Source organism: Morone saxatilis, unplaced genomic scaffold (assembly GCF_004916995.1).
Source record: "Morone saxatilis isolate NCDOM2014 unplaced genomic scaffold, NCSU_SB_2.0 Contig10, whole genome shotgun sequence".
Classification (NCBI taxonomy): Eukaryota; Metazoa; Chordata; class Actinopteri; family Moronidae; genus Morone; species Morone saxatilis.
Window position 1 is genome coordinate 6,455,969 of NW_023339652.1, and position 16,149 is coordinate 6,472,117.

The following is a 16,149-nucleotide window of genomic DNA, read 5'->3' on the forward strand; positions in this document are numbered from 1 at the left end:
TATATATACACATACATACATACAGAACCATGATGAATCTGCGTGATGTTTACTCGAACATCAGAGCTATGCGATGTAATTTGCTGCTGCCCTCAAGGCTAAATGTGACCATGTTCTCTCAATATGACATTTACTTTAACTAATTAATCTCATGTTTCTACATGATTCATAAATATAAATATATAGACTGAATCACAGGACTGAACATGATTAATCATTGTTTTGTGCGCTATTTAACATAATCCTCTGAAGATTACTGGACTGCATGAGGTCTTTGATTCACACAGGCTGAGAAACAGATGCGGAACAACTGCACAGTGATAATTTATGTTTACAGCAACTGTTTCAGCATCTTGTATCTTGTCTCTACAAGCTGACATACTCATTAAATATGTGGCCTTTACTGTGTGATGTAAAGCTACAGCTCATTTTCCTTAAAGCTTGATAAGCCCAATTATTATACAACATAAAACCGCTCTACAGCTGAATTAGAACTGGAAAAATCCCTATTAATATGAGCAGTGTTTGCATAGTTTTATTGTGAAAACCCTGGCTCTATTTCCACTGTAAAATATAGTGGAAAACCCTGTATATGGACAGTTTTGATATCCAAGAGCATCCAGATCTAAAATGCTAATAACTCCCTCTGACCATTGCAATTTTTCGGTTGTCTCCTTCTGAAAAGGTTAATTCAGACAAGTTTAATCTGATTATTATACAGAATCAGTTAAAGATGAGTGCTAAGACACTCCACCAACGACAACAAGAAGTTAAAATTAAGTGCTAACAACCTGAAAAAGGGGGCAGCTTTCATATCGAGCAAAGCACTTTTCAAGGTCACAATATGATACCTTCAGCCTCAATTTGAAACACTAAATGTCACCATGTTCAGTTTTGTTGGCTTTACAAAGACAAATGGCGATTATGAAAGTAGTCTTGGTGTGAAGGTCAATAACAGAACATCAAAGAGAGAGAGGGATGTGTGGCTGGATAAAGAAAGATAGATGAGATAAAGTTGAGATCGATACAGAGGTGGAGGGGTAAAACGAGGATACACACAGCAGATATCAGAGGAGGGAATGAGACACTTGATTTAAGAGTAATTGCATCGGAATGAAAGGAAAAATGGCCGCCGGCTGCCAAAACACTGACAGCTCAAACAAAGAAATAGTATTGACACACACACACACACACACGTATGTATAAATACAGAAATAAATAGCCAAACAGACAGGCCGAGACGAACGAGACAACGAGCAGAGTCGAAGAACAACAAGAATAAATCCCACGACAAACATGGGAAACAAACGAATGATAAAACAGAAAATAAGAGAGTGAAGGAGCACCCCATAACTCCAACTGCTAATAAAAAAAGGATTAGCAGAGAGATGCGACACAAGGAGAAGAGAGCCGGTGCAGAATAATGTTTAAAAAGAGTCAGTTGGCTCGGTGGTGGGACGGAGGAAGACGTGCGGACAGAAAGTGTGAAAATGATGTTAGCTTCAGAGTGAGACTGGATTTACTATGAGGGAGGGGAAAAAAAGGCCAGGAAAAAAAATCACTACTTTGAATAATTTACACCAGAGGACGTTGACGAGACTACATTGGATGGCATGCATATTTATGCATTTGCATGAGCGCGGAGGGACAGAAATAAGACGACAGAAGAATAAAGAAACAATGAGAGTTCTTTGATTCAAGATAAAGATAAAGGGGGAAATAAAGGTGCACACGGGGAGGGGGGGAGGTATAAGATAGAAAACACAGAAAGGTGCACTAAACAAAAGAGCAACTTAAGATCCAAGATGTAAAGATGCTATAAACAGAAAAACACATTCATCATAAAAACAGATACACACAAGATAAGTCTCCTTCCATAAGGGATTGTTCTCTCCTATGGGAATACGCAGCAGTGCTTTGTGTGTTTGCGTGTGACACCGAGTGCCCACATCCTCGGAGCAGATGGCTGATGTGCTGATATGAACACCATCACTGTGGGGCCATTGATTTATGGGAGAGCTAGTGATGTGCTTAGGTGTTAAATGACTATACAGTGTGTGTGTGTGTCTGTGTGTTTCTGAGTGTTGTTGTGAAGACCATACCCCCTGGGTGTGTTTACTGTGAGTATTTGTGTGACCGTCTCGCTCTTTCTTTACAGAAAAATATTTCTAAACATATACAGCGCAGCATCCTCGCTTCCTCCTGCGCTGAGGCTGCTGAAATTAACTCAATCGACAATGTTCGGATCTACGTTACGTGAATACTAATGCGAGGAAGACACACGCACACGCACACGCACGCACACACACACACACACACACACAGGTGGGACTAAGTGGAAATGTATTGAAAAAGGACATGAGTGCATCATCATAAAAATGACACACTGTTAATTTAAGTGTGTAGATTATAATTTAACATTAATAATGTAGGTGTACATATATGGAGATTATTCCATAGAACAGATCCAGGATCCCTTATTGACTTCCTTTATTAAATCTACACCAATCCCAGATGAAAACATGGAGAGCAAGGGTGAGAGATAATTCAGTATTATCGTATTGTTATTGTTTTATGCACGTGTGTTGTTTGAATTTTCAATTAAAACCTGGCTAATATAGTTTTTGTTTTACGTGCGCAGAGGTTTAGTCAACAGTAATCTAATAATAATAATAATTCCCAAGACAGGAAGAACAAAAACTGTGCTCTAGTGATGATATAATATGCTACAATGACAACAGCACAAAAAGAGTTTTAAAAATAAGATATAAATAAGAAAAAGAACATGAATAATCAACAAGGGATCTTTAAATATAATACGATGTCAGGAGACATAAATCAGATAAAAGAGACAAAATAAACTAAACTTAAATAGCAACATAAAGCCCAAAGGTATTTATATATGTAACAGCTTGTTGCTTTAGTACTTTAAGAGAATTCTGTCTGGAAAATAAAACTTGTTTATGGATAAAATAATCGGACAGGAATGAATGAAATTAAGGTACTTAATCACACTGATGCCAAAACCATAAAAGAAACGCTGATAATGTAATACCACTGTCCTGCCAAATGATTTTTTACTATGCTCATAATACAAAAAGAGAAAATAAAGAGATATCTACACCAGAAACAGAAAGATTTCAATATTGTATGTGATTGATTATTATATTTGTCAGTAGTTGCCAGTTTATTAGGTACACCTCGCTGAAATCAATGCAGTTTCATACAACAGTCCTGCAATAAATCCTCCCTTTGTGAAGGTTATGATGTTCAATTTTTGCTGGCGTTACTTCAACTTTATGTTTAGTTTGGAGGTTGCAGTTTGTAGTGAGCTTAGATTGTATTGTGTTATTCCGACGAGTGTTTCTATCATTGAATACCATCATTGATTTAACTCAACAATGCAACACAACTGCAGCCTCCAAAAAGACCAGATGTTGAATCAACATCTCTACACAGTTTCAACAATAACTGAAGGATTTACTGCAGGAGCGTTGAATTAGACTGCATCTATCTATCTATCTAATATTATGATATAGATTTTAACCACACCATCCAGCCAATGAGAGGAGATCAAAATGCTTTGAGAGGATGTGGATTGAGTGAAAAGCTCTGACTCAATTGGGATGTTTTTCATTCATTGTATTTTGAGAATGGGGTGACGGAGTAAAGAGCATAAGTACGGGGTGGAAAGCGTACACATGTCATTTGCTTTGGTGGAAACGTGACAACAGAAAACAAGAAGAGCCAATGAATCCTTATCTGTACAGCCATACCATTCTGCATGTTCAGATAATCTCCCTCTCAGTGTCACGCTCACAAACACACGGGTTAAAGTCACATCTGGGGAAGCCGGGAATGTGAGTAACCCTGATTCATTTCAGCTAACAGCAGATGAGTTCACCAAATCGTCTCCGACAGACCCTCTCCTGCAGCTAAATAGGTCTGCTTATTCAGGCTACCTGAGGGAAAGTCAGCGCCGCTTACATAATGGAAATACCTGTCCATGCGTGTTCTTGTGAGGGCCTTAGGTGTGAGCGAGCACACAGTTGCGTCTTTCAGAAGGGGTGGAGGGAAGTAATTCATCTTCCTCTAACATAAATAGCTCCGATACAGAGTCCTGGGGGACTAGGTGCAGTTTCTACGCTTTATAAAAAATTAGGAAGACTCTACCGCCAGCAGGAAGCACACAATGGATGGAGACAAGGAGGTAGAGGGAGATTAAAGGAAGAGGGGAGACCAGCTGGAGTAGATTCAGGTGATTTTGTAAGGCCACCTCCATTTCAGACAGAAAAAGTGAGGGATTTTAAGTGTGTGCATGTGTATGTGTGACCAGGCCAAGAATCTTGCGGAGAGGGAAACAGCGTGGCACCAAGGTTGAATTATTCATCCAAGGTTCCATCCACTGAAATATTGATGCTGAGACAATCCTCTACACATCTCTGCCTCACACACTGTCTCTTTCTTTCTTCGCTTTGTCTCACCCGCATTCCTTTATTTTCCCCGGCAACTCTTTTTCATCACAGATGCGACCAGGGAAAAAGGGGTAGGGGGTAAAAAAAAGCAAGGAAACAGAAATGAATATGAAATGTAGGGAGCAGGAAAACTGAAACCAAAGAGAAACAGAGGGATGTTACAGCTTTGGATTAGAGAGGTTGTTAGTCTTTCCATTTTTCTTTGTCTCACGTGCCTCTTTTTTTTCCAGTCCTTTCGGCACAATAAGAAAGAGGGAGACAGATTCATAAAAAGAAAAGATTAGAGAGAGATGCCATAATAGAGAGAAAACAAGAGACATCAAAAAAAAAGAGAAAAATTGAGCTGGTGGGGAGAAATAGGAGCTGGGGAGAAAGATCAAATGAATGAGAAGCAACAAGGAATGAAGAGAAAGAAGAAAGTACAAAGTCATATTGGCAATTTATTCTGATTCATGGACTGATTCAGCAATCTGAAATTTGGTATTATGAACTTCCAGAAGCAGACTGAAATGAGAAGAACTGCTCTCAGACCACTGAACCAGGTGATCTAGACTAGAGGCAGTCAGACTGTTATCCGAACTACCACAGAAAGATAAATATATGACATTATAGGTGGCATTCTCCCATTGATAGCAAGAAAACACGACAGATAAAATGGCTTATTTATGACTGGGGCATTTTGTTCTATGCCTATCCTAGGGTGGTGGAATAGGGTTTTATATTATACAGGTGGTTGAGCGCCATTGTTGCATTGCTGTCCATTTTTCCAGCGTACATCAAAATGCAGATTAAAAGTTGTGGAAGTTTTTCCCTCATTGAAATTCCAAATGAATGCACTGAAAGTTTTTCCACCAACACTTACAGGACTGCTTTGACATTTCAGGTTATATGCATATTCTCTTTCTCTTTTTAGATTTATATTAGAAGCTCAATACCACTCTTATTTCTGTGCAGTGAATATTGTAGCTGGACTCAGCAGCTGGTTAACTTAGCTTAGCATAGAGGCTGGAAAGAGGAAGAAACAGCCAGCCTGGCTCTGTCCAAAGGTAACAAAATTTGCGAACCAGCACCTCCAACTTTAAGTATTTAAACACGTTACACAATCTTGTTTGTGTAATTTGTGCAAAAAAACAAAGAGAAATCAGGTTTTTTTGGATTATGTACTGGACGTCTCAGCTGGTTGCCTGGCAACTGGCAAAAAATCTCTCTAAAAACTATTTCTTTTGACACAACAATGTGGTTATGAGTCAGAAGTGAATGCAAATTCTATTCAATCACAAATGGTGTTAGGTTAATTACCTTAAAGGATATATGTACAATATCGAAAGTTATTTAATTCAGGTTGTGTTTATTTATAGAATTACTCTAAATGTATTAAAATTGCATGGGTTTGTAGATAAGAAGAGGCATATGTGAATTATTCACAAATTTGTGTACCATAAAAGACGAGCTTGTCTCCAGTTCAAACTCATTTTTCTCCATACCTAACACTTTTCTGGCAGCATTAGTAACTGGCCACACTTACTACAACAGTAAACCACCATGAAAGCAGCCAGCAGGTTCAGAAGGACAAAGGGTGGAAGGCTGAAAGTCAAATCAGTGAATCCAGTGTGAAAATGGCCTAAAAGAAAGAATAAGACTGAAAAAGCAGTTAAGAAAAAGAAGTAAGACAAAGGGGCAAAGAGTTTATTAAAAGTAGTTTAAAAGTGAGTAGGAGAGACAAGACAAAGAGAAAGATGGAGTAAGAGGAAGTCAGTCAGCGTGTGTGCATCCACGCATTTTACAAAGCATACACCATCACCAGCTCATCCTCTATCACTGATCTCCACTCTCTCTCATTTCGTCTTGGTATGATTCGCACAAAGGCCCTTCTTCTCGAGCCAGAGAGACAATTAACCCCGGCTTAATGAGCAACGCTGGGGAAACAACTGCCTCCTAGAGACAGATAAATATTTCACCAGCCTGTGTTTATACCCCAAGCCTGACAACAAGGGTGCAGAAACCAGGCCAGGATCGTTCCAAGCATAGCTCTTTCAAAGTTCTTCGCTCTTGCTCTGTCTCGTGTGGAAGCGAATGACTGTGAATGCAAAATGTACTCTGGATGCATTCTGACCACACGAGGAAGAACGTGTGCATGTTAAGATACGCATTTGTTACAGTCTCTGGATTCTGAGAAAAAGATAAATGCACTTTCAGGAGCTATTTTGCATCTTATAAGTGTGTGTAGGTATTTTTAGAGGCAGGTCTGCTGCTATGCTGGAGCAGCACTGCAGGGTGCTTACTTCTGAAACAGCGTGACGGAAGAAAAGCGTTGAATTAAATCAAAACGGCGAACGCTGCCTGAACCAACGCGGTGGCCCTGTTACACCGCCTCATTTACATAGAAGTCCCCTCAGAAACAGCAGTCATCAAAATGTGTTATTCTCACTGGTGAACCAGTTTTGAAGGAGGTGGGGGTGCAAAAATATCAAACAAAAAGCCAAGGTGTGCAACTAGCCTGTTAACCAACATACAGTAGCAGTAATAACCAAGAGGGTGATCTTTATGTTGCTACACAAATGCAAAGGACTCGATGTACAAAAAAGTGCTGCGGGGAGATCAGATGAAAAGTAAATATACCTTCAGTCATTTCTGTTGCAAATAATGTGTTCATGAAGTTTTCTTCAAAGCAGCACGGAAACATTAAAGTAACAAACAAAGTCAGCTAACTCCCTGGTTGCCACATGCAGCTATTAATAAAGTGCTAAAGTATAATAATAGACTATTCATAAAGCATATTTTCTTTAAAAATAAACAATAAATTGTACAATGCAGTACATCTTTCTCCCCTACCGCATCAGACATGTGTCAAAAGTCTCCTACAGGCCTGTACATCACACTAACATTTAGACCCGAGGGAATAAAAGATATATACGACGCTCAAAGTCAGCCATACTGTAAAACTGTGACACAGCAATGAAAAGAGTCCAATTTACTCTTTTAAAATGTGGCAGTTTTACAGTATAGCTGACTTTAAAAGTGTGCCATAATTTCTTTTAAACCACTTGGGTCTGAATGTGAGTGTTTGTTGTTGAAGTACAACCATATACACATGTTTTGACATACAGTATTAGCAGTAAGCGTGAAAGATTGACTGTAAATCTGGAGTCTAAAATAGAAATTTCTCTATGTGGGGAATAACTTTGAGCTAATTAATTATTACCACATAGAATTGTAGATATGGGTAGTTGCATTTTGCTGCTTAAAAACCTTAAAAGTGCTGCTTTTGTTCCATCTGGATGAATATACAGTAGGTGCACCTGCTCAATGAGACAAATCGGACAAACTATAGAACTATGTACACTTTGTCGTTCTCACAGGTGTTCTAATACTGCTAATACTGATGTGGATTTAAAAGATTATTCTCGTACAAGTTTAAGACCTACCAGTTTTGGCAGCAGCTCGAAGTTGTTCGACATTCTGTCTCTCTGGATCCATGTTCTGTTTGCACTTTATTTACCCAATATTGTCAAGCTGTTTCCCTCCTCTGTTCGTCCTTGAAGTTTCTTTATTTTTTAATTGTGAAAAATATTTCTTGGGGGGAGTTTCCCCTTAGTGGAATTAAGGGTCAAAGGGCTATCCGACCACCTGGGAAATCAAAAGTGTTTATAGTTGTTTCGAATGACTACAGTCGAAGGGAGCTGTCACAGAGAGGGAGTGTGAAGGCTGGATTGTTGGGTTCAGACAGTTACAGAAATGGTCAGACACAGTACTGACGGAGTATACTGGCCCCTTAAAGATGTTGTATGCTAAAGGGCTTTAAAAAATTGGTCCTGTAATCCTGATGTTCACTCTGTGTTCTTTGTTCTGACACTACATCACAAACAAACTCTGATACTTCTCTATAAAATGAAAAAGATTTTTGCACACAGTCTGCATTGTTATTTCCAACCAAAACAACATACACATCCCACGTCATATTGATGACTTGTGAAACATAAAAAGACCTCAGATGGAGGCAGATCGGGGTAACACAACTGTAGTCTGAGAAAGACTAATGAATACTTGGACTGACTGATGTTCAGCCTTGAGAGAAATCACTAAGGTCTTTGCCAGCGAGGGGGAATGGAGACACATTTACTTATGGCTTAGTCAATCTCATTATACAAGAATCTTGACTGCTTGATACCCCATCCATCCCTCAGAGAGGTGACTGCATTTACTTTCCACTCTGTCCCTTTCGCTCAGTCCCAAACCACTCGCCGCTACGCAACTGTTTCTAAATCTTTGACAGATTCTCCGTCCATCAAATGTCTCTTGAGGGAAGGTCAGTGCAACCTTCACTCCTTCATTTCATCACATATCCCTGCCCTCCTTCTCTGCTTCACTCTGAGCCTTGCTTAGAGTGGAGACTGGCTGTAACAGTTCATTAGCCGCCGAGGCCTTGTTTGGATGCGTTTAACGATGATGGCTGAGGCTGAGAAAGCAGGACAGAGACAGACGGAGACCTGATGGGTTAAAGCAATCTCCAGGGTTCTGAAATGGCTTTATTCTAACCTACTGTACAAAGTAAGCATCGTTTTAAAAACAGGATCACAGAAAGAAACTTGTGAGCACTGGCTTGCAGCGAGGGAGGGCGGCTTTAAAACATAAGGTCAACGAAGTGGACGGAAAAGAAAATGACAGCAGAAAAAAAAACACAAAATAAATGAAGGTGTGAAAAAGAGAGATAACATTAAAGGAGAACACAGAAAGAGCAGGTCTGGTGGGAACTTGGAGACCGAGAAATAGAGAATGAAAGCAAGGGGAGTGTAAGAAGGTGAGATAAGGTGAAATTGTGTTTCCCCCTTTCTTCTCCATCACAGGCTTCGCTGATAAGTGATGTCTGACAACACTGGTGGCAGGGGAGAACTGTCATCTAAAACACTCCCATCCATCTGGGGATACACTGTTGGGAAGTGTGTGTGTGTGTGTGTGAGCTACAGTGAGTTAGTGTGAGAGAAAAAAAGAATATAAAAACCAACTGTGTGTCGCTACGGTCTCGATGCTGTTAAGAGTTGACGTGTTCTTTACTGGGCTGGACACCATTTCTGAATCTACAGTTAAGGTTTCAAGTTAGTGGCACTATGGTACATATGGTTTTGATGAGCAGGTCCCTCTTTTGATGTATCTTGTGCTCTACTAGTATGCACATGCTAGTAATAGAAGTGTAAAGTGTATACAATCTGTACAAAGTCCTTTGGTTTCACAATGTTAAAGCCTGGTCACACGATAAAAGTAGCTCGATGAATTCTTGGTGAACAACTGTAGAAAGTGACCTAACAACAAACACACTCTTGGTTGCTGCACACAGTTAACTCAACAGACCAAGCCGTTCCGTATCCTCTTTTGTGAAGCAGTTCATACTCCAGCAGAGAAGTTAAATAACACTGGAAAGTGCTACAATAACTTCCTCCATTTTGAACTAAGCTGTCCTATTCTACGGTTTGCTATTGGTCAATAATGAAAGTTTACATGTCGGAATTCATAGCAACACACCGTTAAAAAACAGGGACGAACAGGAGTGTCAAAAAGCACACAATCTGCTACGATCTATTTTGTATGGTGTGTGCGCCCTCTACACACATATTCACTGAACTGTAACTATAACCAGGTATATTCTATGTCTTGGATGGAGACTCTACTCTGGAGAAGTTGATTAGCTTGTCAGGTCACACTTGTCCCTGCTGACAATACAACTAAAGTAGACTGAAAACAGAGCCTGTAACACATCTGACACCGCGTTTGTACTTTAATGCTTTGAAATGAAGTACGAGCTCCCCCTGGGGGTCACATCACAGCGAACAATACTGACTTGGAAATAAAAAGGTGACTGATTTCCACAACAGTAAACATAGGTTTTTTTTTTTTTATTCTACCATATAACCCCTGGGAGGCTTGGCACAGCGGTATCACATATTTCAAGACTAAAAGTAAATGGCATGCAGGCGGCTTCCTCTCAAGCTCACAACAAGCTCACGACACCTTTTGCTGTAGACTTCTCATCGCGGAAGGAGGTGACAATGAGCAGAAAGTTAAAGTGACAACAATATTCTACAACTTCAAAGTGTACATCAAGTATTCAGACAGCCACAGTGAGAATGTGGGGAAGCATAAAAGTTGCTTAACTTTAACAAAAACAGAATATTATTAAACGCATTGAGACTGGAAAACTATACTAGTTTCTGGACTGAATTGCACTGTGTATTGTTTGCCTGATTTGACAGGATCTGCTTCTTTGCTCAAACAGTTGTAACAGATGGTGGAATAAGCAAAAGGCCATAAACATGTTTGTCCTCTTTAGAAAGGCTTTTACCGACGCAGCAAAGAAGCGACACTGTCGTCGTAACAGAAACTAAAGGGGAACACGGCACAACCACGTTCACCACTGAGCAGGGAAGTGGAGGGTCAGTGTCTTGTTCAAGGTTAACTGACTAAATCAAGAATTTTTTTCCCCACATGGTATAATGACTCCTCTCCCAAAATTTTAATTCACTCATAATGACCTTTTTTAGAATTCAATAAGCAGTGCCAGGGTTGCATCAGTGAGTCCCATCAAACCAAAAGTGGAGGATTAACAGAACAGAACAGATCTGTCGTCCCTCCTGATGAGACGGCGCCTCAGCCAGGCCTTTGACAGCTGGCTTAGTGAAACAGACAAAGCCCAAAGTACCCGGAGATATTGATTAAGGCCAAATAAGGACAATCAGTTCACTCAGTTAATCTGAGACATAGTTTAGGTTAGAAAGATCTGAGACAATATTTATAGAAATACATTTGTTGAGTGCTTTGTGGTTTTGTTTGCAACATGACGACTTGGTGTGAATTATTCTGGGCTGCTGGGCGTCTGTGTGTGTTCGTGCAGTCAGGATGAGCCTTTTCACACCTGCTGCCTCCCCTCTTGCATCATGGCACTGTGACAGATTGGGTCATCGGCGTTTGGAGAGTGTGTGTCCATGTGTGTGGTGTGAGAGTGTGTGTGTGTGTGTGTGTGTTGTGTGTGTGTGTGTGTGTGTCGTTTGGTGTGTGTGTGTGTGTGTCAAGGCCAGGTGTGAGACAGGTACAGCATTTTCTGGCAGGACCCGGAGCAGAAGGAAGGAGGACTGATGGGAGCCAGTGTAGGATGTAACAGCCTCTCTCAGAGGGCTGAACCACACCACTTCATCACATCTTGACACACACACACACCCCGGAAACACACTTTTATAGCCTTACAATTTCACAACCAAACGCACCAATAAAAGCTCCTATGTTACGTTTTTTTATTAGCTAAAGTGAAAAGATAAGCATTAGAAATTCATTCATTAAACACTACACAGGTACCTACACACAGGGGATTGGATGAGCACATATACCCCCACACAATAGCCCGCTGCTTTTAATTACACTCACACCATTCACCCGACCATACAGAGAGGGAGGGAGTGATAAACCAGAGAAAAAGAGAGGCAGAGACAAAGAGAGCTTGAGAGATGATTAAGGCAGGAGTACTGACAGAGACGAGTAAAAAAAACCCACTGGGACAAACAAGAAAACATCATTCCACACAGGGAGCCAAAGAGACAAATAGAAAGAGGCAAAACAATAAGGACTCCTCACGCTACAAGCCTCACGTTGCATCATATCAACCCATCAACTGAGAGAGAACCATGGGAGACATCACCCGCTGTCACTTCTCCTGCTCTTATCCGACCAATAACAACATCATCCTGTTCAGCAGCAGCAGCGGCAGACACACTGAGTCATTCTGTAGAAACAGCTTCTGATGTTTAGAGCTGCGATCAGAGAGGATCTGATAGCTCAAAACTCTCCTCTGAATCACATCACGATAAAAAAAAACATGCTCTCTCTGCTGTGTTCTGCTTATTTTTGTTTATTTTTCCAACAGTACTGTCACAGCAATACTTAACATACGCTATAGTCAGTTTTTCTGTAAGAATCTTTTAAAAGACATCTTCTAAATTAGTGTTTATTTCAGGAAAAGGAGAGAATTTCAACTGATTATAATCAATGAAACAATCATTGTAGTAATTACACAAACAGTGCTTAAAGGGGTTGTGTTTATGTTAACAAATAATCCAAATTAATCTTAGCTTGCTGGTACTTACAAATAGCCCCTAAATGGATTTGCCACAGTCTTCAAATTCTTACTTGCTTGTTCTTATGTATATGCAAAACAGTTCATGGAGCTTAGAGTTGTGTGTTTATTTGTGCTGTCTAATAAAGTTAAGCCTCAATCCCACATCTCACATCACTAGAAAATATTAAGCACAGTCACTCACAGCGAGGCACTACAACATTTAACATTTTTAACCAGTGTTGATTTTTGTTGTTGTTGTTCTTATACATGTGTAATGGATAACATGTAAGCAAACAGGTGAAGTAGCATTCATTTGGAGTTTCGTAAGTTTTTGTAAGTCCAATATAAAGTCCGCTTTTTAGCTCTGTTTTGGTCTCCTCCAACTCCTGAGGGAAATCAAATATCTGACTCTTCAGCTGTTAAATGTTCCACAGTCTTCACTAGCTTGTTGTTAACTTTGTCTGTTTGTTGCTGGGCAGGTAGCGTACAGTCTTTTTCACTAAAAACAGTTGGAAGCGATGCACAATAAAGACCCAAAAACAGCAAGCTTGCAGGCCATAAAACTAACACAATGAGCAGAAAGGGGAACTGCACATTATATAGTCTTTTGACCCACTGTTAATCTTAAGATACTGATTAGTGCAGCTTTAAGCATTTTAGTCCTTTCTAAAGAGACTAAAGGAAAACAGAAAGTAAGTTTGGAGAAGTTTTACAAGCAGAAATAAAAACAAAATTGAGGCCATTTGGTACGTCAGTGTTTTTGTACAGACAGACAATAGTCCGTGGAAAGTACTCATATAATAAAGATGCTATATTTATTTTCAACCTGACCTATTACTCTATTATCAAGTTATGTGGTGAAGTTTCTACTATCTGAGAACAACAAAAGTTCGTACCGCACGGCACAGCTATTGTTCAGGGCTCTTATGGTATTCAAGCCAAACTTCAATATCAATCATTCTTCATCTATGATCCAAATGCACATTTAATACAATCCCACTGATCCCCCATAATGAAATCTCTCCCTTACACCAGCTGAGGATAAATACAAACCAAACACCCTTAAGAAGACGTTCAGACGATTGCCAAGCCCTTTTCCAAGACTGACAGAAGAATAATTACAACGTTCCATGATTTATTTAATTTTTTAGACGTCAGTAAATATTTGATTTAACCATTTGGTATTCTTACTTCATGTTTATATGGAAATACCATTCCCTTTTAGTTGTCATATCTTGAACTTCAGCTAAAGTATGAAAGAGGGATTTTTATATATCAACTTAGTTACATGTCTGTTTAAAGTATTGTGCCATGTTTTTGGTTTCAAGACATTTGCTTATTTCCAAACAGGCGAGCATGGTGACACGCCTTGGCAATAATCATTAAAACAGATAGACAGATTATTATCATGCTGCCTCACTCTGCAGGCTATATTATCTGTCATAAGAGGTACACACGCTGTCATGGTAATTAACATGACAGACAGGATGGCCTCTCATAGCTGTCCGGCTGACACACACTACAATTAATCAATCAAAGCTCGCAACTCAGGGGGGGTTCACCCTTTAAGACGGGCGTAATAATCCATCACTGCTCCTCACATACACATGCTGATCCATCAAGTCAACACGCCAGAGGAGAGCAGAAAAAAAGTCTGTGAAATGGAGTAATGGAGTGATGCGTTAGTCGATTCCCAGAATAATTATGACTGAAGCCTCATTAGTGCATCAAGCAGAGCTGCCCTGTCTGTAAAGTTTACTAATACAAAAATCGAAGGGTATATTAGTGGATGTCAGCGGCTGTAACAGTTTGGTTTCCAGCTATAATATAAAGCAGGGCAAGGGAGGCAAATAGCAAAGAAGAAATAGTAGTTCTAATTTTATTCCAGAACAAACAAACAACGGGGGAAAAAAGTAGCAAAACAATCCAGCAAAATCCATTAAACTACATATTTACTGTGCAAATATCTACATTGCTGAACACATCACCATGGGAAGTGGCAGAAAAAGAGCACATGAACATATGGGGTGACAGAAATGATACACTATATATACTCACAATGTCTACTCATTCTCACAATCATATGGCAGTCCTTTAGGGAAAAATGCACAGCAGAGTCGGTTGAGTTAGCTTTAGCAAATACTTTAAAATAACTTCAGCATAATCTACTTATTGAAATAGATTTTCTGTTGGAATTCCTTAATATTTCTCAATAGTTTGGGAAATGTGCTTTTTGCCAGGAGTTATAGGTGAAGATCGATGCCACTCTCATGTCTGTAAGCCAACTACGAAGTTTAAGCCAGCAAGCGATTAGCTTAGCATTTCCCAATGTGCCAAACTATTCCTTTTAAGGTTCAGGGAATCTTTGAGGTCAGCAGAAATATTGATTAAATTCATACTGGGATATACAATTAATATTGTTGTAACCTTTCTTGATTTCTTTCTTTTCAGATAATCCAAAATCTGGAATACAGCCGATTATCTACATCCTCAGCCGTTGGCTTGTTTCCTTCACATTGATTCATCCGTACGCTCTTTTCTGTTAGAGAGGCAGTGAATTCAAACCTGTATTCTCACATATGATGTCATGCTACTGTGTCCGGTCGACTTTCTTTAATATCCCACTGAGGGCTTTTACGCTGCCCTTTAAACTGCACGTGCTGTGTATATATAAAGATTATGGGTCTGACGGTTGAGTTTTCTGAAAAGCTTTCATTCTGAATACTATAAAATATATAAAAAAGAAGTATAACAAGTACATTTGGGGCCCTCATTATGTCTGAGCTCACATCCAGATTTTTATGATCTTGTCAACAGGATTCTGCTGTCGAAGAGATTGGGATGTTGTTTTTTGGCCATCTGTCTGTAAAAAACCTGAACAGCAGCAACTAACAGTACCATCTCTTGTCGACCCACACAAGAAGGTACACACAAAAGCGTGCATGCACATATTCACGCACACGACACAACCCCGCACACAGTATCAGGAGTAATCTGAGATATAAAGCCTCATCGATCAGAACTGCTCTCCCTTGAGGATTACATCATTGCCCGACAAATAGCCAATCAGAGCACAGCTGAGACTGCCCGCTCTGTGACCCCATCTCTTGTAAAAGTAAAGGCAATAAGAAAGAGCTACACACACACACACACACACACTATTCCAGTCACGTCACAAGGAGGCATTGATATCATTCTCTCAGGTATTGAGTGTTTTTATGTAAACCTGCACCACTGCAAAGCTCTTTTATCTAATGTAACAATAGAGCGCTGCAGGGATGACGTATTTTTGTAAACAAAGGTTAATGATACTCACACGTTGTGTTCAGCGAGATAATCTTCACAAATGAACACCACTTTTATGATTTTTGAAGCATGAATGTGAACGCCAGAAGTAAAAAGCTAACATTAGGCTATAAACGAACTACGCCTCTGAATGGTTTGCAAGAGTGCGATTATAAACACTGTACGTATATTTATATTTAAAGTCACCGATGACCTCTGTAGTCTAGTTTAGCTACTTGTTAGCAACTGCCTTTTTTAAAAATTGTTTAAAAATCCCTGGTTGGGTATGTA

At 39.7% G+C, this 16,149-nt stretch overlaps 1 protein-coding gene across 2 annotated transcripts in view; it reads right to left on the reverse strand.

The window, feature by feature from the left end:
* apaf1 (apoptotic peptidase activating factor 1) overlaps positions 1-16,149 on the reverse strand; it is a 42,724-nt gene that overhangs the window by 3,056 nt on the left and 23,519 nt on the right. The window lies entirely within an intron of this gene.